Source organism: Canis lupus, chromosome 16 (assembly GCF_011100685.1).
Source record: "Canis lupus familiaris isolate Mischka breed German Shepherd chromosome 16, alternate assembly UU_Cfam_GSD_1.0, whole genome shotgun sequence".
NCBI classification, from domain to species: domain Eukaryota; kingdom Metazoa; phylum Chordata; class Mammalia; order Carnivora; family Canidae; genus Canis; species Canis lupus.
Window position 1 is genome coordinate 4,947,008 of NC_049237.1, and position 27,573 is coordinate 4,974,580.

Here is a 27,573-nt window from a genome sequence, read left to right on the forward strand (position 1 = left end):
TAATGGAACCTTCTGTTAAAAAACTGATCGGCTGTAACTAGTCTCTAGGCAGAGCCCGAAGCCAGCAAAGCGGAACAGTGGATAGAGTGACTGAGTACATTCCACACAGCAGATGGGACCCCACGGGCTGAGAGCTTCAGTGAGCCTTCTCGCTCCATTATGGCCTCAGCCACCACACCAGTGATGCAGAAAGTTCACGTCACACCTCCAAAAACCTGGCTCTGCAGCCTCCTACCCAGGTCTCTCATTACCAAGAAGCAAGCCTTATCCTCCTCCTTAACCTATCTCCTTGGCTCACCAAAAAGATTGCATGACACTCAACCCCCAAATTACTGGCTCTCTGAATCACCTGAGATGCTTTCCAAGATTGAGGGGACAAACAGATTATAATGTACACACACATCTGTCCTTCTGGACGTCACATCTAGAGACTCAGATTAAATAGGTCAAGGGAAGGGACACATTACACAGTTTTTATAAGCTCCTCAGATGATTCTGATGATCAGCCAGGTGTAGGAACCAGTGCTCCAGGCACCTAGCTCCATGGTCACATTGGAAGCGTCAGCTCTCTGCCCTGCGTGGCTTCTTCTGCAATGCAACGCCGTAATCAGCTGGCCTTACTCCTGTTTCTTTCTTTGCATCTTAGGGTGCCTGTTTAACTGTTGACCTTTATATTTTCTACTTAGATCATCACAGAGCTAAAACCACAAGCGTATTTCTCAGCAGATATTTCATGGACCTTTGATATTTGCCTTTTAAATTGATTCTTTTTATTGGATCTTTTTCCTTCTGTAAATTTTCCATATTAATTCCCATGGAAGTATCCCCAATTCTCATTCTCCACCGTTCACTTTGACCTTTACCTTGACCCCTCGACTCCCCTGGTTTCTGATTCACCATCAGATTTAAGTTCCCTTATCCCTTTGCACATCTGGGACCGTTACAGAGGGACCAGGCCACCAGATGGCCATAGACACATGTTTACTGGGGGGACAAGGAGAATGAGAGAGAGTTAAAGTCACCTAGTTATCTGATCCCCTGCTGCTTGCTTCCAGGCACCAGGCACCAGTGGCTCTGCTTTCTCAGCAGGAAGCTGGCAAATTGCAGAGTGGCAGGAAAGCTGTATGAGAGCCTGGAGTGGGGAGAGGACCAGAGCACAGGTAGAAAAGATGTCATTATCAAAAGACTGATACCTTGCACTTCAAGACTAGAGAAAGAACGGACAAAAATAGATGGAGAGAGAAAGAGAGATCTATTGACCCAGGTTAAGAGTGGCTAAGGGGCTTGTGCCAGGCTGTCAGAAAGTAGGAAATCCATGACCTCGAAAGTAGGATTATTTTCTGTGCTAGAGGTGATGCAGGATTAGGTGTTTGAAACAAAATTCCTCATTTGTAAAATAAACTGGGTCCTGATAGAGCTCAGACTGATGGGATGTGAGTAGGGAGGACACTGAATAAAGAGAGAGCTTTCATGCTTAGGTGGGTGAATATTTTGCTTCCCCCCACAAGGAGTGGCAGCAGCAGGAGGCATTCTGATTTGACTTCGAATCACATTGTTGGTACAATAATTTCATTAGAATACTTTCATTTTGGATGTTTATCAGTTTATACGTGCTTCAAATAAAAGTGCTCAGTGGACTGTGATCACTGCATATCCAATTTCGGTAATCCTGAGTTGGCCAGGCTGTTTAGTTAGCAAGTACCTGACACCTTATTTTCACCTGGAGGACATCTCCGCAGGACAGGAAACACCAGTGCTGGCTGGGAGGGGAGGGGGGCTCCCCTCCCAGATATATTATTGCTTTTTGAAAATGTTACAGAACAAAAACCACAGCTGAACATAAATACCACAAGGAAAAACATGCTCTGCCCCAACCTGAAAACCTTTGGCCTTGCCTGGCAAACTTACTTACCTTCCATTTATGCCTCAAAGTCACCCCACAATAAACTAGTTCATGTTCTCTCTGGGCATTTCTAGCTATTTTTTTTCTATGCTACCACAACAGTTTGAATGACTCTATAACGTACCCTGTTGATCATGATGTATTTTGAATAATTGGGTACATCTATCTCTCAATTACATTTTGAGTTTTCTCCCAGGAACTGTGTTTTATTCACCTTCCTAGCCCTTGACGGACAATGTGGTGACAGACAGGGAAGGGAGGGCTTACCAATGAGCAGCGGTAGGCATACTAGAAATAAATATTTCCATAAAATATTTTAATGATGTATAGGCGTGAGGCCCTATCCCGGGATAGGCTTGAAAATCTAGCTCTAAGATTAAACAGGCTGAATATCCAGCGGCGAGATAAAGGTAGAGATTTGTCACGACTCTCAGAATCTTGTCGCTGTGTTACATTTCCACTGGATAGAGGGTAAGAGCTCTGGATTTTGAGTCCGACAGCATGGAATTTACTAGCTCTGAGTCCTTAGGCGAGTCACTAAGGCTCAAAGCTTATCTCTTCCTCTGTATGGTGAAGAAGTTAAGGAAATGAAATAAGCACAGTCCTTGGTATGCAATAAATATTATCGTTGTCATTGTTATTCTGATCCAACCAGATTTGTACAAAAAAGGAAAAATATTATCCTGGAAAAATAAATTATCGATCCCTAGCCCTGCATTATGAATGTCAGAAAATCTTGTATAACGTTGATAAGTAGAGACTAGGTACTAAGCCAAAGCTGTGTGTCTGTGGTCTGCAGTGATGTCTATAAGCATGAATGAGACTGGTGGGGAAAAACCATGGGTAAATAATAATCGCCAAGTTACAGTTCATCATGTACCTGTTAGTATAGAACAAATGGCTTTCCTGAATTTTGTAGACTGAATTGTGTTCACGGAATAGAGCCCTAACCTACCATGTGCTTTGAATTTGATGATGGTGTCCTTAAGAAGAAAATTAAGGTTAAATGAGGTCATATAGGTTGGGCTCTCAACCAATAGGATTGATATCCTTAGAAGAAGAAAAAGAGATACCAGGAAGTCAGGCACACAGAAAAAGAGACCCTGTGAGACCCCAATGAGAAGAGACCTGTTTGCAGACCAAGAAGGGAGACCTCACCAGGACTTCCGGCCAACAGAACTGCAAGGAAATCAATTTCTGTTATTTAAGCCATCCAGTCTGTGGTATGTTGTTACAGCAGCCTGAAAGAATTAATACACTGAGTAATAGTACTCTTTGGTTTCTCACAATATGTTCTCTCTTTCTGGAAGGAGGGATCTGGAGACCACATAGTCTGGTCCTTCATTCCCAGTGGACTCCACCTCCTGTTGTGCATACACAAGTTTTCCTTCTACTCAGGGCCAGAGGGGAAGCTCCCACATCAAAGGCCTTCTCAGTGCTTATCTGCGAGCAAATATTTATGGCAGTTTCTTTTTATCTGTTAAAAACAAAACAAAACAAAACAAAACAAAAAACCCACAACCTTCTTTTTAAGGACACAGGAATAGCAGATGTGAAGTTATGGTTCCAATCCAAAGATGCCACCTCTGATGTCTGAACTTTTTCTAGAACAGACTCCTCCCAGAATTTCCCCAGCCTGGTGCATAGGAGGTCACAAAGTTTGGCTAAATGCTTAACTGAAAACTGAATAGCGTGTCAACTTATCTTATTCACACTCATATGCAGGTATATATACACACACACACACATTAGCTTTAGTTTATGGCACTTATTGGACAGGAGGAACAATAAAGCTAAAAAAGAAAAACAACTAGGGGATAAATTTGCATAAAGTCACTGAAAAATAAAATAAAATCATATCAGGAGCCTGCCCTGAAGTCCTTAAATTCAAATTTGCTAATGAAATTTTCAGTATTACCTTAGAAATACACAGATGTACTTTTTATTTTTATCTCTTTTTTAGCAGGTTCAGTTTTTACTTTCTCCCTTACCTTTAGAAAACGCATCTGTTTGGGATTTCTCCTGTTCCCAAGGCTATAGCTGGAGTGTGGAACTAGCTGATGCATAGAAGGGGCTGCCTTGTGCTTGCACCTCCCCAGGCCTCCATCCCCTGCCCCCAGGCCCCCACCCCCAGACTATTAAATTTGCTGCTGACTGCGCTGACAAAGCAGTCAGGAAGAGTTGGCTGTCTCCAATTTTGCTTTGGTCAAGGAATAGGAAAAAAAAAAAAAAAAAAGGAATGGGATCTGACCCACCTGCCTATTTCCTTTTCTAAAAACACAGAAAACTCACTTTTTCCCAAAGCTTGGGAAAAAGTCTTTCGTTGGAAGACTGAGGGAAAACAAGTCATGAATGTCTTCATATTTTTATAATACTTCAGCTTTCTGGAAACTTGCGTTGATTAGTTATTTGTTTTTTCTGTTTATGTAATAACTAACTAAAACTAATATTTCACTCATTACATTATCATGCATTGTGGAAAACTCAAGATGGGCTTTTTTTTTTTTTTTTTTTTGCATAAAAGTTCAGCAGTGAAACAAAAATACCTCAATGGCAAGCATCTATCACTCTCTAGTTTTCATTTCCTGAATATTTGAGGAGAGAGGAGGGAGGACATGATGACACCTGCCATTACTCCTGTAAAGAGTTCTTCATGGGTTAATTTTGTTCATTTTTTTAAAGATAGTTTTTTTCAGAATTTCTGTTTTGAATATTGCTTTCTACAGCTTCTGATGGCTCAGCTCACACTCGGACCTTCTCCCATTTAAAAAAAGTGAGAATAGAGGTGGTAATTTGGGATACTGTTCTGTACTTAATTCACTTGAATATCACCAATTTAGTGAAGCTTTTAAGAATCCAGAAGAAAAATGGTCTTTTCACAGACCTCTTTATCCAAAAAAAATGAATCTAACTACTACAGATGGAATTATATAACTGCTTGTAAATTTGATCAACAATATTTTTAAAGGATTAAAGTTGATTTCTAAGCCTTAATTAAAGAAGAAGGGAGGACAGATAAACACTTTCACCAAGAAATTACAACCAAATACAAAAATAAGACATTGAAACAAAAATCATTTTTGGCAAGCCACAATATCACAATATGAATAAAAAAATGAAAAGAGAATCAAGTGGGGGGAAAAAAAACTATTTAAAACTACAAGTATGTACCTGGAATAGAGCTATGATTTCCTGTGTATCCTATTGGCAGATATTTGCACATGAAGAAACTGGGAGAATAGAAATGATGTTGAGAAATTTATGTACAAATAACCTTAGAGATGATCTAATTTTTCATTCTCAATCTTCCTAGTAAGGAATAATAAGCAATCCAATATTACAAAGTGAATAACAACTAGTAAGCTAACTAAAATTAGCCAGCATTTTCCTCTCTGGAAATAAGTCCTGGCTGGGAAGTATAACTTGCTTCAGGATTTTCTCCATTTGTGACAGACAGAGAGGCAAAGGATATAGTAATGTTAAAAATTAAGGTTTATATATTTAGTATTTCTTTTTTTCCTTCATTTTTCTTTCATATTTTTTAGCAACCAACTGTCCTTAATCTAGATACAGAAGAGTCAGGTGTCTGCTATGAGTTGAGTTAACCCTTACATGTTTGGTTATATATTAGGGAACTGACAATTTAGACACCATCTCTGGACAGGTAGGAAAAAGACATAAACCAAAAAGACAGATTTTGACATAATTGTTGTGGCCATGACTCCTTCTTCCCATACAAGCATCTTCAAATAGATAAATACTTCTTGGTTTTATTCTTTTATGTCAAGAGTACAGTGTAAATTATTAGAATAAGAAGTAAATTTTGCAAGGTTACAGAAAACCAATTGTGTTACTATACACTTGCAGTGAACAATCCAAAAATGAAATTAAGAAAAAACAATTCCATTTACAATAACATCAGAAGGAATAAAATGCTTAGTAATAAATTTAACAAAAGTAGTGCTGAACTTATACTCTGAAAATTATAAAGCATGATTAAAATTAAAGATATAAATAAATAAAAATATCAATACTCCCTAACCTGATCTACAGATTCCATGCAATCTCTGTCAGAATCCCAGCTGAATTTTTCATAGATATTGACCAACTGATTCTATAATACATGTGGAATTACAAGGGACACAGAATAGCCAAAACAATCTTTAAAAAGAAGAATAAAGTAGGAGAGCTCAGACTTCCTAAATTCAAAACTTACAACAAAGCAACAGTAATCAAGATGGTAAGGTCCTGAATCAAGGACAGACATATAAACCAATGAAATGGAATTGAAAGTCAGAAAAAAAAAAAAAATCAGACACACTGTTGCCAACTGATTTTCAACAAGAATGCCTAGACCACTTAATGAAGAAATAATTCAGTCTTTTCAACATAATGATGTTGGCATGAGTGGTAATCACATGCAAAGGAAAAAAAAGAAGAATAAATTAGATCCTTCTTACACCATAAGCAAAAATAAACTCAAAATAGATCAAAGACCTAAATGTAAGTGCTTAACGTATAAAACTCTTAAGAATAAAACAGGAGGGTAAATCTTCATGACCTCAGATTTGGCAAAGGATTTTCAGACATGACATTAAAAGAATGAGCAACAAAAGATAAAAATATATAATTTTGGTATTGTCAAACTAAAAAGTTTTGTGCTTTAAAGGATGCCATGAAGAGAGTGATAGCACACAGAATGGAGGAAAACATCTGTATGTCATATATCATAAGGGAGGCATACCCATAATATGTAAAGAACTTACAACTCAACAAAAAGAGACAGCAATCAAATTTTCAAAATGGGCAAAGGGGTTGAATAGACATTTCTCCAAGGAAGATATACAAATGACCAACAACCACATGAAAAGATCTCAAAATCTTTAGTCATCAAGGAACTTCAAATCAAAACTACAATGAGATACCACATCACACCCACAAGCATGGTTAGAATCAAAAAGATAATAAACAGGTGATGGCAAACATGCAGAGAAATCAGAACCCTCATACACTACTGGTAGGAATGCAAAATGGTACAGCTGCTTTAGAAAACAATTTGACAATTCCTCAAAAAATTTAACATAAGGTTACCACATGACCTGGCATTTTCACTCTTCGGTATATATCCAAAAGAAATTAAAATACATCTCCGTAAAAACTTGTGCATGAATTACTATAGTAGCATTATTCATAACAGCCAAAAAGTGGCACTAACACAAATATCCATCAACTGACAAATAAAACAAAATGTAGTATATCCATACAACAGGGGATTTTTTTTTAATTTGGCCATAAAAGGGACAAATGTACTGATATGTGGTGCAACACCAATGAACTTCAAAAACATTATGAGATGTAAAAGCAGCCAGTTGTAGAAGTCCACATACTACAAAATTTCATTCATATGAAGTTCCAGAAGAGGGGAATCTGTAAGACAGGAAGTAGTTGCTTACAGCTCAAATGCTTGCTTGGTGTTGGGGGTGTCATGGGAGAAAGAAAAGAGGTAGTTAAAGAGTACAGGGTTTATTTTTGAGGTAATGCAATGGATTTTTTTTTTAAGACTTTATTTCTTTAAGTAATCTCTATCCCCAGTGTGGGGCTTGAACCCATGACCCCCAAGATCAATAGTCACATGCTCTACCAAATGAGCCAGCCAGGCACCCCGTGGCAATTCAATGTTCTAAAATCGATTGTAGTGATAGTTGTACATAACTGTGACTACATGAAAAACCATTGAAATTGTACACTGTAAATGGGTAAATTGTATGGTGTGTGAATTATATCTCAATAAAGGTGCTTTCAAAAAATTTTAAGTGCACCATATCAGTAATCCGGAAAGTAAAGAAAGTTATTCCATAAAATGCCTGATACATTATGCATTTTCATTTAATTTTTCATTGCTCCAGTATTTCCAGAATTGCAGCACAATTATTTTTTTCTAATATGAAACACATCAACATTATCTTTGGTCCCCAGAGCTTGCAGAGAAAAATTGGAACTCCTTAGCTTGGAATTCAGTGATCTTCACAATCTAGCTGTATACTACCACTAGAAAAAAAAAATCGATTTAAAAAGTTATATGAGCACAAGTAAATATTTAAAACCATACAAAAGGATATAAGTGAAAAGTGTAAATCTCCTTCCTATTTCAAATTCCTAGTTTCCCTCCTATAGGAAACCGATTGCCAATTTCCTTGGTATCTTCCCAGGGATGTTTTCTATGGCTCTGTACCCAACCTACTGTGGTCTCTCTCTCCAGGCATATTCCACTCATTTAGCACCTAAGATGGACTATCTTTATTATTAATTATGAGTTCATAGCACCAAAAATCCAGTACCTTCTATGTTGTAGATATCCCAGTAAATATTTGTTGATAGGCAAGATTAGAGGAAACTCCCCCCCCCACCCCAAAAAAAAAATTCTTGGCTTTCTGCTGACAGTAGAGACCTCAACAAGGCAAGAGAGGTAGCACAAGGATAGAAGTAAATGAAGGAAATATTTTCTGGAATGTTTTCACAAATGCAGAGGGACAAAAAAACAAAAAAGCCCAACACACTAACTTCCATTGAGAATAACTAAACTTGCTATTGCGTTTTGGATAAGTTTACATACTGGCTGAGAGTAAATCATACTCCCCACATGGAAATTCATGGTCAAATAATTGTGTTCATGAAATGTTACAATTATACACCCGTAAGCAATACTTTTTTGTCTTGAGGTCCATGGGATGCTTTACCAGATTACAAGTTCATTTCTAACACATAATAGATTTTCTCCTTGTAGCTCAAAACCTAGCAATGAAGACAACAATGAAACAATTGCTCTATTCATATCTCTGTATTTGATTCTTGGTATTGAGAAAAGTCATGTTTCTCTTTAAGTAACTTCTATAACCATTTGCCTTCTTCTCACACCTTCTTTTCACACTTTTTCTAGATATATTCTTTGACTTTTCTGAGTTAGTAATCATTATATTTACTTCCTTTATTTCTACATGTTTTATGAGATTGAATAACAATCTTAGTTTTTTGTACTCTTTCTGTTTTCACTTTGCTTCACTAATTAGGAACTTCTAATTAGGAACTAAGCAGGTATTCCCTTGAAGACCACAAATACAAAATTATGATGGATTCATCTTGCATTATTAAGTAATAATACTATTTTCAGATTGCACTTCAATCTCAAAGATTGGTTTTCCAAGATCCAATCTTTATCTTTCTAGGGTACTATTAATGGTGGCACAGTGCTAACTTGCCTGGACAAAATGCTTGCAAGTGAAACTAATAAACTTCATTAATTAGTGAGGTAGTTGAATGAGCAGGCTGCTTATTAGTGTTTGAATGGTAAGATGTTAAAAACAAACAACGGGGGATCCCTGGGTGGCGCAGCAGTTTGGCGCCTGCCTTTGGCCCAGGGCGCGATCCTGGAGACCCGGAATCGAATCCCACGTCGGGCTCCCGGTGCATGGAGCCTGCTTCTCCCTCTGCCTATGTTTCTGCCCCTCTCTCTGTGTGTGAGTGACTATCATAAATAAAAAAAAAAAAAAAAAAAAACGGACCACCTAACCATATAGAAAGTTACAGTTGAAATACCCAAGTGATTTATTTAAATGTTTTCAGTTGTAGAATTTCAACTTGCTCCTGTATGTGTTTATTGGTTTGTACTGTTGTTAAAATAATGATATGGTTAAATATTTCATTTCTTCTTTCCAGAAGGCAGTGATTAATTCCACATTTCAAGATTCTTTTCAGCCATGTGCTTTTTTAAAAAAGATTTTATTTATTTATTCATGAGAGACACACATCGAGAAAGGCAGAGACACAGGCAGAGGGAGAAGCAGGCTCCCTGCAAAGAGCCAGATGCGGGACTCGATCCCAGGACCCCGGAATCTGAAGCTGAAGGCAGATGCTCAACCACTGAGCCACCCAGGCATCCCCAAACATGTGCTTTACCTTAATACAATACAGCAAATAGACCAAATTAAAACTTGCCAATCTATTTGCTTTTCAAAAGACTGAAAACATCCCAAATTAATTCTAAATTTTTGTGTATTTTTTATAAGTTTGATGATTGACATTTGAGCTTAAACATGACTTCTATAACCTCATCAATCTGTGTAATATGTTTAACAAAACATACTTAGTAAAATGTTTACTTAAGAGAGACCTTCAGAATGCTAGTTAACAAATGATAGAATGATATCATATATTTGAGTACCTTAATATTTTTTAAATCATGCTCATTACAGACAACAGAATGATCCATTGGTGGAACTCCAACCACAGACCCACAGATGACAAGCTATTTAGTGAACAATTTACTGTGTGTCTCATTACCTTTTCCCCAACCACAGGCATGTTAGTTCATTCTATTAACCTTAATAAGGTTGCCTTTGAAGCTCTTTACTTCTAAGATTTAAATGGGAACTCTGTCATATGTCAGCCTACAACGGAACCTAAATAACCAGACCAATAAAGCAGATGCAATGTGTTAAAGACTTCATCTGCTACAGATGAGTTAGGATGCTTCCTTTTGCTTAAGTGAAGCTATTTATAGCCTGTCGGAAAATGAAAACTTAAGCAAGGAATAGGTTTTTATATCCTCGGAGCACTGATGCTCCTTCATCCTTTCAGGTTAGCGAAGCACATCTCTCTCTAGGGCTGACCTATATAATCCTCAGCCCAGAAAGTTATTCTAAACAGAATAATTTGAAAACCCATGAAGTGTATACACTAAAATTTAAGTCACAAAGAGCTTTCATGTTTCTAACTGAGCCAAGACAATATTAAACAGTTGATTTTGTATGACCAGCATATCCAAAGATTTGGTTCTTTACAAATGGAATAACTGCTTGTTTTGAATGCATTTTACTACTGAATGAAATGAAAGAGTGTTTAGAAGACTCATCATTTTTTGTTCGTTTTATAAAATAATTGGAAAATCCTGAGTCTTAGAAGTTAAGTGATCTTAACATCTAACCCCTCTGACAACTAGCTGCTCAGCCTCTGCTGGAAAACTTTGAGTCACAGAGAACCGAGTGCATCATTATGGAAAAGTCCAAGATTTAAAAATTCTTCCTTATGTTTAATCAAAAGCAGTTCCAGTAACTTATGTTCATTCTACCTCTTGGAGAAACCTAAATCAGTCTAAAGTCAAGGAGTAAATAAAACTATAGGTGAACAACAACAACAAAAAGCATTTCAAACTTGGTTTTCTCGAATCCTTGATTAAGTAGTTCAATCTACGTACAAGAACTTCCCAAGACATATTTACTAGAATTTCATGAAGCAAGGGAAGCCCTAATATGAAGAAAAATATATTTTTGGCATCTGAGAGATCAAAGATATATTTGTGAATACTTTTCCTCTCACTTTTGTGGCCTTTTTTCTATTTCCTTCAATTTTCCCTTTAAATTAAATCTCTTTTCCACTGAAGATGATTTCAGCTAGGTTCCTCTCTGATTAAAGTAAATGACATTGTTATTCCAAAGAGATGTTTGTTAGACTGAGTGAATATCCAATTGGTGAAATGTAGAGAATAGAATATTTTGGTACCTTTTACCACTCTGAGAAACCATTTCCCTCTCCATGTGTCCTAGGTAAGTCACCAGGGGGTAAACTACAGAGCTATTCGCATTGCTTATTAATGCACAGCCACACATTATTTGCTAACGGCTTTGCACCTTACAGGAAATAATGTCTTTAGCACTGAACCCCTAACGCGGGATAGCCTCTACCTCTCTGGGAGGAATTTATCCTCGAGGTCACATAACAAAATGCCTTTCTTTCAAATGACAGTATTAAAATTCAAATTCCGTCTTTGTTTTTGCACTGTGCTGAATCAAACAAAATCTCAGATTACATAATCATGCATGCCCATAGCATCTGAAAACTCCTCCTTTGGGGGGGATGTGATAAATGAGGATTGCATCTGGAACTTGGTTGCCAGAGGTAAAGGCTAAGTGTGAATTTGAATTGGATCCAAAGCCTGATGCTTAGTTGGACATTAAAACTGTCAAGTGGTCTTATAAAATACACCTGGTGCTTGCTTCACCGGGCCAGTGGGCCTTCAAAGTGCACTGATTTCCAAGTTGCATCCCACACTCTTGAGACTACCTAAACATCAAGAGATGTGAAACTGTTGACACAAGAGGCTATAATGTTTGCAATAAAATATTCCATTTGTCTCTTTTTTATCTATGCATTTTTTAAAATTATTTAAATTATAGGGCACTTAAGGATGTTGTTCAGGCAATCAAGTTTTGGACAGGCTTAACATTTAAACTTTTCTAAGAGTTTTAAGGAACCTTACTCTGTGAACTTCCTATAGCTGCATAGATTTATATAACAATGTGTTAAGGGATCCCTGGGTGGCTCAGCAGTTTGGCACCTGCCTTCGGCCCAGGGAATGATCCTGGAGTCCCGGGATCAGGTCCCACGTCCTTGCATGGAGCCTGCTTCTCCCTCTGCCTGTGTCTCTGCCTCTCTTTCTGTGTGTCTCTCATGAATAAATAAATTAAAAATCTTAAAAAAAAAAAAAAAAATGTGTTAAACTTAATGACTAATTGGTTGGCCTTTTTAATTCTTACTTTTTTTAAGAATTTATTTTTGGTGACATGACCCTATTTTATTACGCATTGGTTCTTATGTTCTGTTTTTTTTTTGTTGGTTTTTTTTTTTTTTTTGGTTCTTATGTTCTAAATAGACATTCTGGGTTCTTTTTTATGAAGGCATAACTTTCTTTCTGCACTGATACTTATAAGCATGTGAACAGTTGCTAATGAGGTTTTCATTGGCAAAGAAGGTAAGAATGAAGAAGTAGTTGCTTTTAGCATCTCTATTTAGAATATGTGGTGACTTGTGATAGATAGGGAACTATATTTTATTGTGCACCCTAGGAAATTCTTCTTAGACTTTCTTGGCCTCAGATTCCCCACTCATAAAATGGATATAGAAGTGTCACATTTTATCAAATCCAAGACACAGCTGATTGTGATATACATCATGTAACTAAGGAGAACAAAATACTATTTAAACTACAACACTGTCTTATCCCTTGGAATTGTTGTTTGATACCTATTAAAAGGTCTGTTTTCAGCCTTATTTAGACCTATTTAATCATATGTGACAGATTTGTCTCTGTGATTTTCCCTGTGCACAATAATTCTCAGAAAGAAGAAAGAAAGAAGAAAGAAAAGGAAGAAAAGAAAAGAAAAGAAAAAAAGAAAAGAAAAGAAAAGAAAGAAAAAGGAAGAAAGAATCCGGGAATCCTGGGATCCAGTCCTACATCAGGCTCTCTGCAGAAGACTACTTCTCCCTCTGCCTAGGTCTCTGCCTCTCTCTGTGTCTCTCATGAATAAATAAATTTTAAAAATCTAAAAAAGAAAAGAAAAGCTATATCCAAACTGTGAATTCACAGGCAATGAAAACTGTTTTCCTACCTACTATGGCTACAATCTTCCATTAATTAGAGACGTTCCTATCATCAGAGATATAGATATGTGGGGAAAAAAATATATCTAAGTCTCTATAAAGTATGGAATTATATTATGATCAATAATCTGATAGACCATTATTTTGTGGTTTGCTTTTGTTCTTAGAGCTATCAAAGTCTCTCAAGTACTATGGACAGAACCACTCTCAAATAAACTTCCCTCTAATTAAGTATACAGATAAGAGTGGCTTTTAACAGTAATTCCCTGTGAGATTGACCTAGAAGGCACCCAAATGTATAAGCCAGGCTATCTTATGTGCTGTCTTTCAACTTATACCACCTCCTGTGACAGGGAACCTTTAAAAAAATGATAGCTCCATTCTGTCAAGCTTTACAGACTTTAGGGCTTTATATAAATCCCATTGAACCTACATATTCTAACTTGATGGCCTCATCCTCGCTGAGTACTGCACTGAACTGCTTCAGTTCAGTCAGTCAGTAGAAGTATCTTTGGAATCGTTCGGTACATGCCTCCATGATTCACTTTCCCTGGCTCAGAATGCAAGGTGTACAGTACCGCAGACTTGATTTCTCCAAATTCAGTAACCTTCCTGGGTCACTCAACCAAATGAGGAAAACATTAGACTGCATAATGTAAAAATAAATCTCATAGGCAGGGATCTTTGAAAAGATTACAAATGTCTAGAGTTCATACTTAAACTCCCTTCGTCTATGTAATGAACACAAACCCAATTTGTTAAAATTCATCACTTTTGTGTTTTCAGAGTAAGAGCGAATTATTACAGAATAAATAAGAAAAGCTAGAGTCTGCTGTTGCCAATAATTGTGTATTCCTGTTCATGAGGATAAAATATAAAACGTATCATTTTAAAAGCAACCTGTTAAAAATTCTGTGAGTTTTCCAAATTTTGAGACATTTAGTGACTTTGTACTTACTATCTGTCCTCAACTTATAGCTTCTCAAATTGATTAAGTCTTCCTTTCAGTGACCTAGCCACACATCATTCCAAGGGGAGCCCTGACAAAGGGACTTTGGATGCCGCCCTGGATTTTCATCCTGAGATGTGCTCCTCTACTGCCCTCTACTGTAAGTATCAATAATTTCTACAAGGCTGCCAGAATGGATACTGTGTTATTCATTAAAAAGCAGAATATCAAGTAAAAGCTCTACTTTGGAAAGAAAAAAATGCAGAGATAAGCTTTAAAAAACAGATAATTTTTCATTATAAATTAACACCAAAAAAGTTGCTGTTTTAAGTCACCATTACTAAAACAGTGTTCCAAAAATATGACAAATCGTGCTAAGCAGAGTTGGCTACATTTGTTGAGGCAGGAGGAAATTATCTCAGGATCGCACATTGGAACTTTTTCCTTCACTCCATGGTAAGTAAATGAGTTAAAACATGAAGTATATAGTAAAGTCCATAAACTGATTTCTCCCAATTTCCTCTTTTTTAAATGTCTCCTTTCCTTACTGAGAAAAGATATTCATTTTTCCTCTTCCATCAAAAGTAAAATGTAATATATGGTCAATTATATTCACTCTTATTTATACTTGTATCAATTTCACTTTAACAAAAGTTGATTCAAATTAAGGCTTTTGTTATTTCATTTTCTTCTGTTCTGCCTTCCTTTCTTCCTGCAAAAAAAAAATATTTGTTGAGCAACTTGTACCTTGTTGAGAGCTGGAATTTGTTCCTATCCTCATGGAACTTACAGTCAATGAGGAGAAAATAGACATTTAGCAAGCAATTGCAAGAATCACTATTTAATTATAATTTTCCAGAACAACATTACAGATCCAGCAAGTAGTATAGATAAAGGCCTCTAATTGTGAGGAACTCTACAAATTGAAGAGAAATTGAAAGGTCAGCATGCTAAAGATATGTGGTATGTGAGGCTGGAGAATGAGGCAAGAGTGGAACATGCGGGATCTTTTAGGACCTGTGAAGTCTTTTGGCCTTCATCTCCAGAGCAGTTGGAAACCATTAGTCATTTTAGGAAGAGGAGGACATAATTAGACTGTGTTGAAGAGAGATAACTGTGCCATCTGGATGGAGCAGTGGGGAGAAGACTGGACGCAGATTCTTTAAGGGGATATTGCCTGAATCCAGTGAAATATTATAGAGGCCTGAAATAAGAAGGAGGCAGTGGATGAGTTGGAGAAATTTTTTAAATACACATAGGAAAGGATTTGGTGTGTGGTTGGAGGAAAGTGCAAAAGGGGGGAAGTTGTGGAATTAGACTAAAAGGAAGAGTATTTCTGAAGTAGAGGAGGCATGCAAATTCATCACTAGGTGTGCTAAGTTTCCTATGTTATTCAAAAACAAAAAACAAGGGGCACCTGGCTGGCTCAGTGGTTGAGTGTCTCCCTTCAGCTCAGATCATGTTCCCAGGTTCCTGGGATCGAGTCCCACATCAGGCTCCCCACAGAGAACCTGCTTCTCCCTCTACCTGTGTTTCTGCTTCTCTGTGTGTGTGTGTGTGTCTCTCTCATGAATAAATAAATCTTAAAAAAAAAAAAAAAACCTGCTCCTTTATCTTCTCCCGTGCTCACATGGCAGCACATATGCATACACATAGAAATCCTAACATTTTAAAGTGATTTCAGGCACATTTTAGTTATATGTCAGCTAAGCTGATATAGAAGACACATCCTCCCACCATAAATGTATTGAAATGTTAAATATTTAAATATACAAATATGTGAATATGTATATATGTATTTGTTTTGTGTATGTATGTGCATATGTATATTGTGTATAGATGTACACACACACACACACACACACACATATATATATATGTGCTTGATGATTCAGCTGCTGCTAATAAGGACTCAGACCCTGCTAGAGACCTGACAGTGGGGGACCAGAACACTAACGCACATCTGGGACTCATGTGGAGGGCCTGCGAGAAGTAAACCTTTGCATGATGCCACTTTCACTGATGAACTCAGCCAAGAAAAGCATAAGGAACCTCTGTTGTATTTTATCAGTGTATCAAAGGGAAAGGCAATTAAAAACCAGCTGGGAACAAACTAGCCTGAAATTTCTGCCACACATTGGTGCAAAAACTTTAAACTAAAATTTTAAAGTAAAATCTAATTCATAGATGTTGAAATCCAAAGGATATTTTTATAAGAAAACACAAACTACTGTTTACCTATAACCAAAACTTTTAAACCATATAAGAAACAAATAACAAGGGGATCCCTGGGTGGTGCAGCGGTTTAGCGCCTGCCTTTGGCCCAGGGCGCGATCCTGGAGACCCGGGATCGAATCCCACATCAGGCTCCCGGTGCATGCAGCCTGCTTCTCCCTCTGCCTGCGTCTCTGCCTCTCTCTCTCTCTCTGTGACTATCATAAAAAAATAAAAATTAAAAAAAAAATTAAAAAAAAAAAAGAAACAAATAACAAGGTGAAAGAGTCGGTAGATAGAGCCACTAGGAAAATTAAGACTTAAAAATTACAAGTGATTTAACAATCTGAAAAGGACTTAAAATAAGCTTACAATAACTGAAAAAGTGAAAGAAATAATAAATATCATAACAGGACATAATGGTGTGAATAAAACATCAGTTGGATTTGAGAATAAATGAAAAAAACAATTTTGAAAATATCAAAAAATTAAGAGAAAATACCTTCAGAATATGGTTGAGTAGCAAAAATAAATGAATAAATAAATAAATAAATATATAAATATTGAAAAGAGAATTGTTAGACTCTCCAAATAGAAAATAAAAGATTTATTTTCTAGAGACATCTAACCAAAAAAGATCTGAACTCAGGAATAATTGAATTTCAAAGCAAGATGCCTAAAAGAATAGTTCTATAGGTAATGGCTTGTAAGAGGGAAAGTAATGAAATCGATAACCCATTCTATCCTGTGGATCAACAGTAAAAAACTGTCCATAATGGGCACAGAACTTCCAAAGAAGTTTTTGGGATTTAAGTTTTAATTTTCAACTTGATGAAAAGAACGTCCTCCCCTATAGAAGTATGTGGCATAAGATCTGCTGTCTGCATAAACAACCAGAAAACTGCATAAAATATATGAAACAGCAGAAATGTGATGCCTGAAAGAAGAGAAACAAATAAGATGAACCCTATGATTATTTCAGCTTTTTATTCGAAACCAATTTCCACATTACAGCATAGATAGAAAACAAAACAAAATAAGTAAAAACAACTGCCTCACTGAGATGAAAAGACAGTTTCAAAATTTGGGGAGGTTAAGATGGCTGAGATTTACAGGGAAAAGTACTAAGGAACCATGCAAAAAAAAAAGCTTGAGAGATCTGCATAGAAATCACTTCAAGTCAAAAAAAAAAAAAAATAAGAAAGAAATCACTTCAAGTCTTTGAATTAATTTCTGGTCATGCATTAAGTACGAACTCTACAAGACCAGCCAAAAACAACATCTAGAAAACTATAAACTAAAAACTTCCCAGACTTCATTTTTTTAAAAAGATTGTATTTATTTATTCATGAGAGGCACACAGAGAGAGAAATAGAGAGATAGAGAGAGAAAGAGAGAGAGGCAGAGACACAGGCAGAGGGAGAAGCAGGCTCCATGCAGGGAGCCCGACGTGGGACTCGATCCCAGGTCTCCAGGATCAGGCCCTGGGCTGAAGGCAGTGCTAAACTGCTGAGCCACCCGGGCTGCCCCAAACTTCCTACACTTCAAACAGGGTTGGGAGATATTGGAATTCCTATTAGCCAGAGAAGGACAAACCTGTTAAATACACAGGGAATTCACTAGAGACCTCAAAAGAGTCATGCCTTAGTACTGAGACTCAATTGTCTTAGAGTAAAGACTGCAGTGCCAAAGACGTATTCTAACAAAGGCTGAAGACAACTCTCAGGAGGATGAAAGTAACTTAAAGTAACTTAACTGTCTGCCAAAACAAAGTTCAAGATCTCTAAAGAAAGAAAACAAAATTCACTCAACTATACAAAAATCATAATGTCAAGCATCTAACCAAAAATTGCTAGATATGTAAAGAAGCTGAATTGCTTGACCCATACCCAGGGTTGGGGGGAAGGCTACAGAAAGATCCCCAAATGGCAGAGATGATGATATTAGCAGATAAAGACTCTTAAAAAGCTATTATAATTATACTCAAGACTTTATAGGAATATGGAAGATATTTTAAAAAAATTTTTAAATATCTGTTTTAAAATAAAACAGAACTTCTAGCATTGAAAAATTACAATACCTGAAATGAAATTTCTTAGTGATGTCAGTATCATGGTGGTATAAGATGTCCATCATATTTGTACTTCTCTCTGAACAAAAATTCAGCATCTATCCACAGACAAAAATGCCCTTGAGGGAGCTGTGGGATTCCAGCACCATATAACAAGGAATCCAGGAGGAATCTTGCCTACCCATGCATAGAGTAACAGGTAGACAGACCCCAGCAGCAGTTGTGGACTCTGCAGCCAGCCATTCATGAACCAGCTCCAGCCTCACTCAGCTATGATCTGGAAGCCCCTGGAAAACACTGTCTTAGCTAATCACTCACATCTGAGAGAGCATTTGTAGAAGCACAGGTTTCCAGAGGACAGGATCCAGCACGCCATTAGAGCAAACAAACAAACAAATTTGGACACATGAATTTGGATTGGTAAGAGGAACAGCTTGACTTTACCCACATCATCCCTCTCCTAAGGCAGCACAGCTAAGGGCCCTCACCAAAACCAAAGATCTTACAGGAAAGGAATAACATTAACTTCTATTTCCTCATGATCATAGATGCAAAATCTTTAACAAAATATGAGCAAATTAAATCTAATAATATACACAAAGGATGATACAACATAACCAATTAATGGAGTTAAGATTGATTTGACATTTTAATATCAAGCAAAGTGATTGTCATATTAACTGAATTAAGTAGGAAAACCATATAATTGTAATCTTGTATCATGTAATCATATAATTATATAATCTTAACCAGTGGGGAGAAAAAAGATATTTCACAAAATTAGCTCATTTAGAGTGAAAAATCTCAGCAAACTAAGGAAGAGAAGGGAAATCCCTCACCCTAATAAAGCACATCTATGAAAAACCTACACATAACCTTATAATTAATAATAAAAGACTGAATGATCTATGCCTAAGATTTGAAGCAAGGGAAGGATGTCTATTCCTTTTGAAATTATACTGGAGGCCCTATCCACTGCAATAAAGCCAAAAATAAAGATAAATAAAAGACATACAGATTGAAAAGGAAGAAATAAAACTGTATTGTAGACAAAATAATCAAATTTGCACACATGAGCTGTAAATTCTAAAAAATCTAGAAAAGAGTTAAATGACCAATAAGTAAATTTAACAAGATCACAGGACACAAGACCAATTTAAAAAATAAATTATATTCTGTATACTAACAGGAAACAATTGATATATAACAGTTGATGTATAGATATCCCATAAGTGGCACAACCCTGAAGTATCTGTTTCCCAGCACTCCCAATAGGATGTAGCTCCAATGTCTGATAGAGATACCTAGTTTAGATACCTGGATACCTAGATATCTTCTTGTAGTCCCTTCTTTAATAACTCACCTCTTGATAAGTGCTTCTGTACCTCCAAGTAAGCCATATTTGACCCCCAAATACTGTGGGGGTTATGGATGCCAACCTCCCATGTAGTTGAAAATCCAGATATAACTTTTGACTCCCTAAAATCTTAATTACTAATAGCCTACCATTGAATGGAAGCCTTGCCAATAGCATAAATGTTGATTCTCACGTATTTTTTATGTTATATATATTAAATACTATACTCTTATGATAAAGCAAGCTAGAGAAAAGAAAATGTTAAGAAAATCATGAGAAAATGCATTTACAGTACTATAATATGTTTATAAAAACAAAATCCACACATAAGTGATCCATGTAGTTCAACCTCATATTGTCAAAGGGTCAACTGTAGTTACACCCCAAATCCCTGTCTTAGGTTCTGCTCCTGAGAAACCCAAACCAAACCATGTGGTGATATGGTATGGCCTGACGTTGAGGATATCATTGTGTTGTTGTGTACTTCCTGAGAAGTACAGACAATGGATCCTCTGTGTACAAATAGGCACAGATTATAAATAGGTGAAGTGAGGGATCATAGGCTGTGGGCCAGCAGTGGGGGAGGGGAGAATTGGGGTGTTGGGGCAGCGGGAGAGGAGTGTCTCTGCAGTGTGTGGTACTAGGCTATGCCTGTAGAAACTGTTTTGAATTGATTCCTTTATCAATGCATCATGATTCCTTTATTGATGTAATGTGATAACATCACCTTCAGTTCCCACTGATATTTGCAAGCAGTCAAAAGCCTATGATAACCAATGAAAAAGAGGCGGCAATATCATCTTGACAATCTGTCTACTTTTTCCCTCTTCGTGCTCCTGAGTGAGTGTTACTCCCAAAGGGCAAGTTGTGAGAGAGGAGGATGCTTTTCTCCTGCATTCAAAATTGCTAACCTCACAAGTCTTCATCTGGGAGATGGGAGAGGAAGAAAGTTTTTAATCAAATATGAGATCTAAGTTTTACAGTGGAATAGCCCAGAATTTTAATAACTGAGCCTATTTTAATATCCAGTCTTTAGTCTTATATTGAATTTTAGTATTAAAATATACGTATTTAATACTTAATTAAAATATACTAAAAATACTATAATACTATGTGCTATATATAATTAAAACATATTAATTTAATGCTTAATTAAAATGTACTTATTTTAATACTAAGAGTGACCAAAAAATTATGAATTGGAGTGATGTCCTAAATGAGACTCATATTCACCAGGAGATAGAGACGGGCAAAGGGTGGGTTCTGTGGTTTTAAACAGAGCACAGCTGGCAGTAGTCACCGAAAAATAAACACAGAGAAGTATATAATATGTACTATAATATGTACAGAGAAGTATAAAAATATACAGAGAAGTACATATGAGTATATAATATACATACATAAATGCTGTTTAAGTAGGCTACCTCTATTACCTGAAGTATGCAGATATATTTAACCATTGAAAAAATAAAGCATGAATTTGGGATGCTGCTTCTGAAGGATGGTTGTAAATACATCCAAATCACCTGGATTGCCAGGATTTCTGGGAGTGTGGCCCCCAAAACCTTCATTTTTAAACAAGCTCCTCATGTGAATCTTAAGAACATTACAGTCTGAAAAGTATTGTTCTTCATTTTATTCTGTACCTTGCCTTTTTTGGAGATATTTTCTCCTACTTTATTTTTCTTTTTAAAGATTGTTTTGGCTATTCTGTGTCCTTTGTAATTCCATATGTACTGCAAAATCAGTTTGTCAATTTCTATAGAATATGGTTATCTGCTTCATTTCATTTAATCACTGCATCAGATTGTAGTGTATTATTTAAATTAATATATTCAATCATTCCTCTATTTTGGACACTTTTAACTTTTTGCCATTTTAAACTATGCAACAGTAATATCTGTGTGCATATTTCATCAAAAGGTATGCAAGTACTATTCTCAGGCAGAGTTTTGGAGAGCTGGATCACAAAGTACGTGCATTTAAAATAATGATAGAAATGATCAAATTCACTATCAGAAAAGGAATTACCCACTTACAAAATGTAAATGTGTATGAAAATGCCTATTTCCCCAAGTCCTCTTTAACACTAGATATTATTCGTCTTTTCCATCCTTTAATTTTACAAGTTTTATTGTTTTTGTCTGGATTTCCATAATTATTAGAGAGTTGGGCATCTTTAGTGTATTTATTGGCATTTTTTTTTTCCTTCCATGAACTGCTTTCTTTTTTCTTACTGATTTGCAGAAGCTCTTTTTTTGTTCGGGCCAGTAGGTTTTTGCCTGATTTTATGCTGTATATATTTCTTCCCTATGTACTGTTTTATCTCTGTAGATTGTTTTTGTCTTTATAGAAGCTTGAAATCTCTTAGTCAAATCTGAGTTGACTTCTGAGTTTTATGAGTTACTGAGGAAGACCTTCATGATATAAATATTATTTTTTAAAATCTTTACTCAAAAAAGACTTGACCTTTATATTTAGCTTTTTATTAGAAATTTATCTATGGTATGAAATAGAATTTTATTTTTATTCATTTCCATGTATAGATAATTGCATCAAAGATACTTATTTAACAAGATAGTTATTAACTATATCGCTATATTTTTTGTCTAATGTAAATTGTCACCTTTGTCATAAACTAAATTCCCACACGTGTTTCTGAACTCTGCTTTGTTTTATCAGAGTATCTGTTTCTATGCTCATGCTACCTTTTTATTTTCTATTTTTTTATTATCTTTTTTAAAACTAGGCTCCACACTCAGTGTGAAGCCCAACACAGAGCTTGAACTCATGACCCTGAGATCAAGACCTGAGCTGAGATCAAGAATCGGAGCCACTTAGGCATCTGACCATTGTGCTACCTTTTAAAAATTATTGTGATGACACGTATTTTTCTTTACCTACTCATAAAAGTCTCTTCCTATTGACCTTCTTTAAAAAAAGAGTTATTAGGGTGTCTGGATGGCTCAGTCAGTAAAGCATCCAACTCTTGATTTCGGCTCAGGTCACAATCTCAGGGTTGTGAGATCAGTCCCCACCCTTCATCTGGCTCAGCGCTGCTTCAGATTCTTTCTCTCCCTCTCTCCCTGCCCCTCCTCAAACAAAACAAAACAAAACAAAACAAAACAAGTTATTCCTTTTCTGACATACTTACAAACCAGTTTGTAAAATTCCATAAAAATCTTGTTGGGATTTTGGAAAGGTATTGCATTATTTTTATTAGATTTATTTGGAGATTTTTTTTCTTTTTAGTGATAATGAGTCTTTTCAATTAAGAACATGTATGTCTTACTATTTAGAACAAAATCTTTTACTGAAAACAGGATAAGTTTTCAACATTTTTTTTTTTTGCAGGCCTCCAAAATTCTATAATTTATTGATAGAAAAACACGTAATCATCAAGACTATGATTTATAGGGTAAGGCTTTTAAATACTGAATAGTGGCAGGCTATGACGTGCAAAATATGCCACTGTGCATAAGGAATATTTTGAATGAAAAGCACTTGAAAACCAGCAGGTTCAAGAAGTGAACTCTGACCTCTCTTTGTCTTCCTGAAAGCAAGAGATAAAACTCCCTGGTGAAAGCTGCCCTCTGTATTGGGAGGAAAGAAACATTCTTTTTTTTTTTTCTTTAAACATTTTTTTTATTTATGATAGTCATACAGAGAGAGAGAGAGAGAGGCAGAGACACAACAGGCAGAGGGAGAAGCAGGCTCCATGCACCAGGAGCCCGATGTGGGATTCAGATCCCCGGTCTCCAGGATCGCGTCCTGGGCCAAAGGCAGGCGCCAAACCGCCACCCAGGGATGGCGCTGGGCGCTGCGCCACCCAGGGATCCCCTGGAAAGAAACATTCTTACCACCAGAGACCCAGAGTGGAGGCAGAGAGGATTCTGTACAAAGGGACCTTGTTAAAAGAGTTTATCTTCTGTTAGCCTCCTCAATACATTTTACTTACTTTTCCACATTGTCTTTCTTTGTTTAACCTAGTTTGAAGGCATTTGGATTTTACCACTTCTTTGGGTTTTCATTTACTTATGAGGGCTCCTATGTTACATAAAACTTCTATTAAATAACTCTGTATGCTGGTCCCCTGTTAATCTGTGTTACGTTAATTTAATTCTCAGGCGCAGCTGGTGATCCTAAAGAGGAAACAGGTGAAGTTTTGTCGTTGCCCACATTTATACAGCTATTCAGTACATTTGTATCATCCCTTTTAAATTCATTTCCCTCCCCCTCCAGGAGTCCTCCTGCATCTCAGTAAATAAAATTACCATATACCTCATTGCAAAAGCCAAAACTGCAGGACTCAAATCTCTCATACCACATGTTTGATGCATGACCAGGAAGAGCTGATTCTTACCCCAAAATACATCCCAAATCCCTGTACTTTTGTGCTTCTCTACTGCGATCACTATAGGACAGTCATCATTTCTTAGGTGATGTGTCAATTCAGACTAAGGTTGGATAGTGTATAACCAAAGGTTGACAGAGTGGGGGAACTAGATAACAATGGCTTAACTCGACAGAAACTTATTGCTCTTTCACAAATATAATGGTGTTTGAGACAAGGTAAGAGTTTGTTCCCTTTCACTACTGAAAGCCAGATTATTAATTCCTGAAACAAGAATGTTTTCTTTTATGCAAGTGGCTTCCAACATGCCTGGGAGTTCATGGAGTGGCCAGGTTTTCCTAAAGCCTTTTATGCATTTAAGTATTATCCATTGGTTAAATAAATAATATGTCTAGCTCATACTTATTCTATGGCATAATAGACATTTTTTACTGATATGCCAATCTTTTTGTGGTTAATAAATCCTACACAAATATATGTATATACACACATACATATTATGTATATATGATATGTATGAATTGTACATATATGAAATTATACATATATAAATTATGTGTATATATACATACACACAATAATGCATATATATATAGAGAGAGAGAGAGAAAGAGAGAGAGAGATCGAGAAAGATGGGGAGGGAGAGAGGCAGAGAGAGAGCTTACTATGCACCATATACTGTTTTTGGCCCTGAGAATATAGCAGTAAACAGATTAGGCCAAGTCCCTGCCTTTTCATGGAAAACAAGGTCAATAAACAAATGAAGGAGTGTTCTAAAGAAGAAAAACCATGAGCTAAGAGAGTAATTGGGGGAAGTAATTTTAGATAGGAAAATCAAAGGCTCTTTGAAGAGGTGACATTTGAGCTTGAAATGGGGCAATTATGTGAAGAATTTGGCAGGACAGGAAGGCAAACATTCCAGAAGGAAAATGAAATAGAAAGGACTTGCTCTGCATAAAAATCATGACAGGAACAAGTTTGGCAGGATCTTCATATGTAAGGGGAAGAAATGCTAGAAGATAAATTGCAGATAAGCAAAGGCCAGATTATTCAGGGCCTTTTCAGTTTGGATTTTATTCTTAAATCAACTGATGAGTTTTAAGCAAGCAGGGACATGATCTGTTTTACAGTTTAGAAGAATTTTGGCTACTCTGTGGGCACCAGAGTATAGATAAGCAGGTAGGTAGAAGAGGAAAAACAGACAGTGGTTATTATGGGGTCTGGATAAGTCACATCCAGGGATGGCTAGCTTGCTCTCAACGTTAGATCTTTCTCTGTTTAGCAATAGTACCTGTCATTTTTTTTTTTTTTTAAAGATTTCATTTATTTATTCATGAGAGACACAGACAGAGGGAGAAGCAGGCTCCATGCAGGGATCCTGATGTGGGACTTGATCCTGGGACTCCAGGATCAAGCCCTGGGCTGACAGCAGGTGCTAAACCACTGAGCCACCCAGGGATCCCCACAATAGTACCCATTTTTATCAGCTCTATTGCACCCCACTGAAAAGACTGCATTTTCCAGCCTCCCCTAAAGCTAGACCGGCCACATGATTAAATGCTGGCCAACCAGATTTGACCAAAGTATTGTGTGAGACTTGCAGGAAGCCTCTAAGGATGTTGAACTTCACCTGAGCCTGTGCTCCAGTAAGACGATGATGACTAAGAAATTCCCTCACCTTCTTGTTTGCTGAACACCTCCCCACTACCTTTTTGTGTTCCAGGAAAAGGATTACTTCATTTCTCTCCTCATAAGACTTAGATAAGACTCCCATAAGGCTCTCAGATGATTTCTTTGTGTTTATCTAAACCCCTGAGGAGGCCACAGTTCCTGCAAGTCCCTGTTTTTTGAGATAGAATTGACTACATAACACATTGGTTTCAGATGTATCCAACATTTCATTCTTTGTCTCATGAATGATTAGCTGATATTAGAAGTCTTTGCAGGGAAAGAGCTAAACACAGAGATAAGCATTTCCTGTTCAGCTGACTGAGATTTCCCCTAATTGCAAAAAGGTCCCAGGCCTACATCATCCCACCTAAGACTTATCTATGTCTCCCTAGAAATCAAAGGCAAAATTACACTGTGATGACACCTGGATCTTAGGATCTAAGATATGCTCATTATTACAATAGCCTGAAAATTATCTCCTTAATTGTCTGGTGCATTTTGTCTTTCGCATCTTTTTATAAGGCAGACAATGTATCTTCTTTGCCCTTCTTCCTTCCTAGTACTTGAAATGTATAAGGTGAAGGCTGGAGCTCAGGCAGCCTTCTTGGACACACAAGGTGGCATACATTTAAAATGAACCATATCGGGCAGCCCGGGTACCTCAGTGGTTTAGCGTCGCCTTTGGCCCAAGTTGTGACCCCAGAGTCCCCGGTGGAGGCCCACCTCGGGCTCCCTGCATGGAGCCTGCTTCTCCCTTTGCCTGTGTCTCTGCCTCTGTCTCTCTCTCTCTGTGTGTGTGTCTCTCAGGAATAAATAAATAAAATATCTTTTTAAAAACTAAATGAACCATACTATATCAGACTGTGGCAAGGCTATATAAAAGAAGCATAAAAACGTAATGAAATTATAAGCAAAATGATTGTGAGGGATTTGAGTGAATATCAAGGAAGACTTTTGAGATATTATACTTTAGATAGGTCTTAAAACAATAAGCATTTTTATTGATGGATGAGCCAAAATGACAAGCATGATAGAACCTGGATCCAAATTGACCTTAACAGGTTGGAATAAGTGATCAAAAGAATGAAATAGGCAACTGGCTGGATTTATGGACTGAAAGAAAAGGCAAATTGGGGTGTCTAGGTGGCTCAGTTGGTTGAGTGGCCTCTTGATTTTGGCTCAGGTCATGATCTCAAGGTGGAGAGATTAAGCCCTGCATAGGACTTTGCACTCAGGAGGGTATCTGCTTGAGATTCTCTCTCTCCCCCTCTGCCCCTCCTCTCCTCTCTCTCATTCTTGTTCTCGCTCAAAATAAATAAATAAATATTTTTTAAGGCAAATTAAAGTTATTTATCAAGGAATCCAGAAGAATCAGGGTGTTGGAGAAAGAAACGGAGAGACTCTGGGAGGAGCAATAAATGATTTCAGTTTAGCCACTTGAATCAGAGGTAATGGTCAAATATTTAAGTGGAAACATCCCGAAGGTAGTTAGAAATGCTGCATGAGCTGTCATAGTGAGCTCAGAACAGGTATGCATTTTGAAGTTGAGAGTAGATGTAGATGAGCTGATGGAAGCTGCCTAGAGATGGAAACTCCAAGACCACTCCAGGCAGCTGTAGAA

General features: G+C 36.9%; 1 long non-coding RNA gene across 5 annotated transcripts in view; it reads right to left on the minus strand.

Annotated features, from left to right (window-relative positions):
- The window catches only part of LOC102153920, a 122,312-nt gene that overhangs the window by 88,141 nt on the left and 6,598 nt on the right, over positions 1–27,573 (minus strand). For 3 of the 5 annotated variants that reach the window (XR_005371201.1, XR_005371202.1, XR_005371203.1), the window contains exon 2: positions 1,023–1,132. The exons of the other annotated variants lie outside the window; for them this stretch is intronic. This is a non-coding gene — a long non-coding RNA (uncharacterized LOC102153920). The remainder of the gene's footprint in view (positions 1–1,022; positions 1,133–27,573) is intronic. 5 annotated transcript variants of the gene reach the window in all.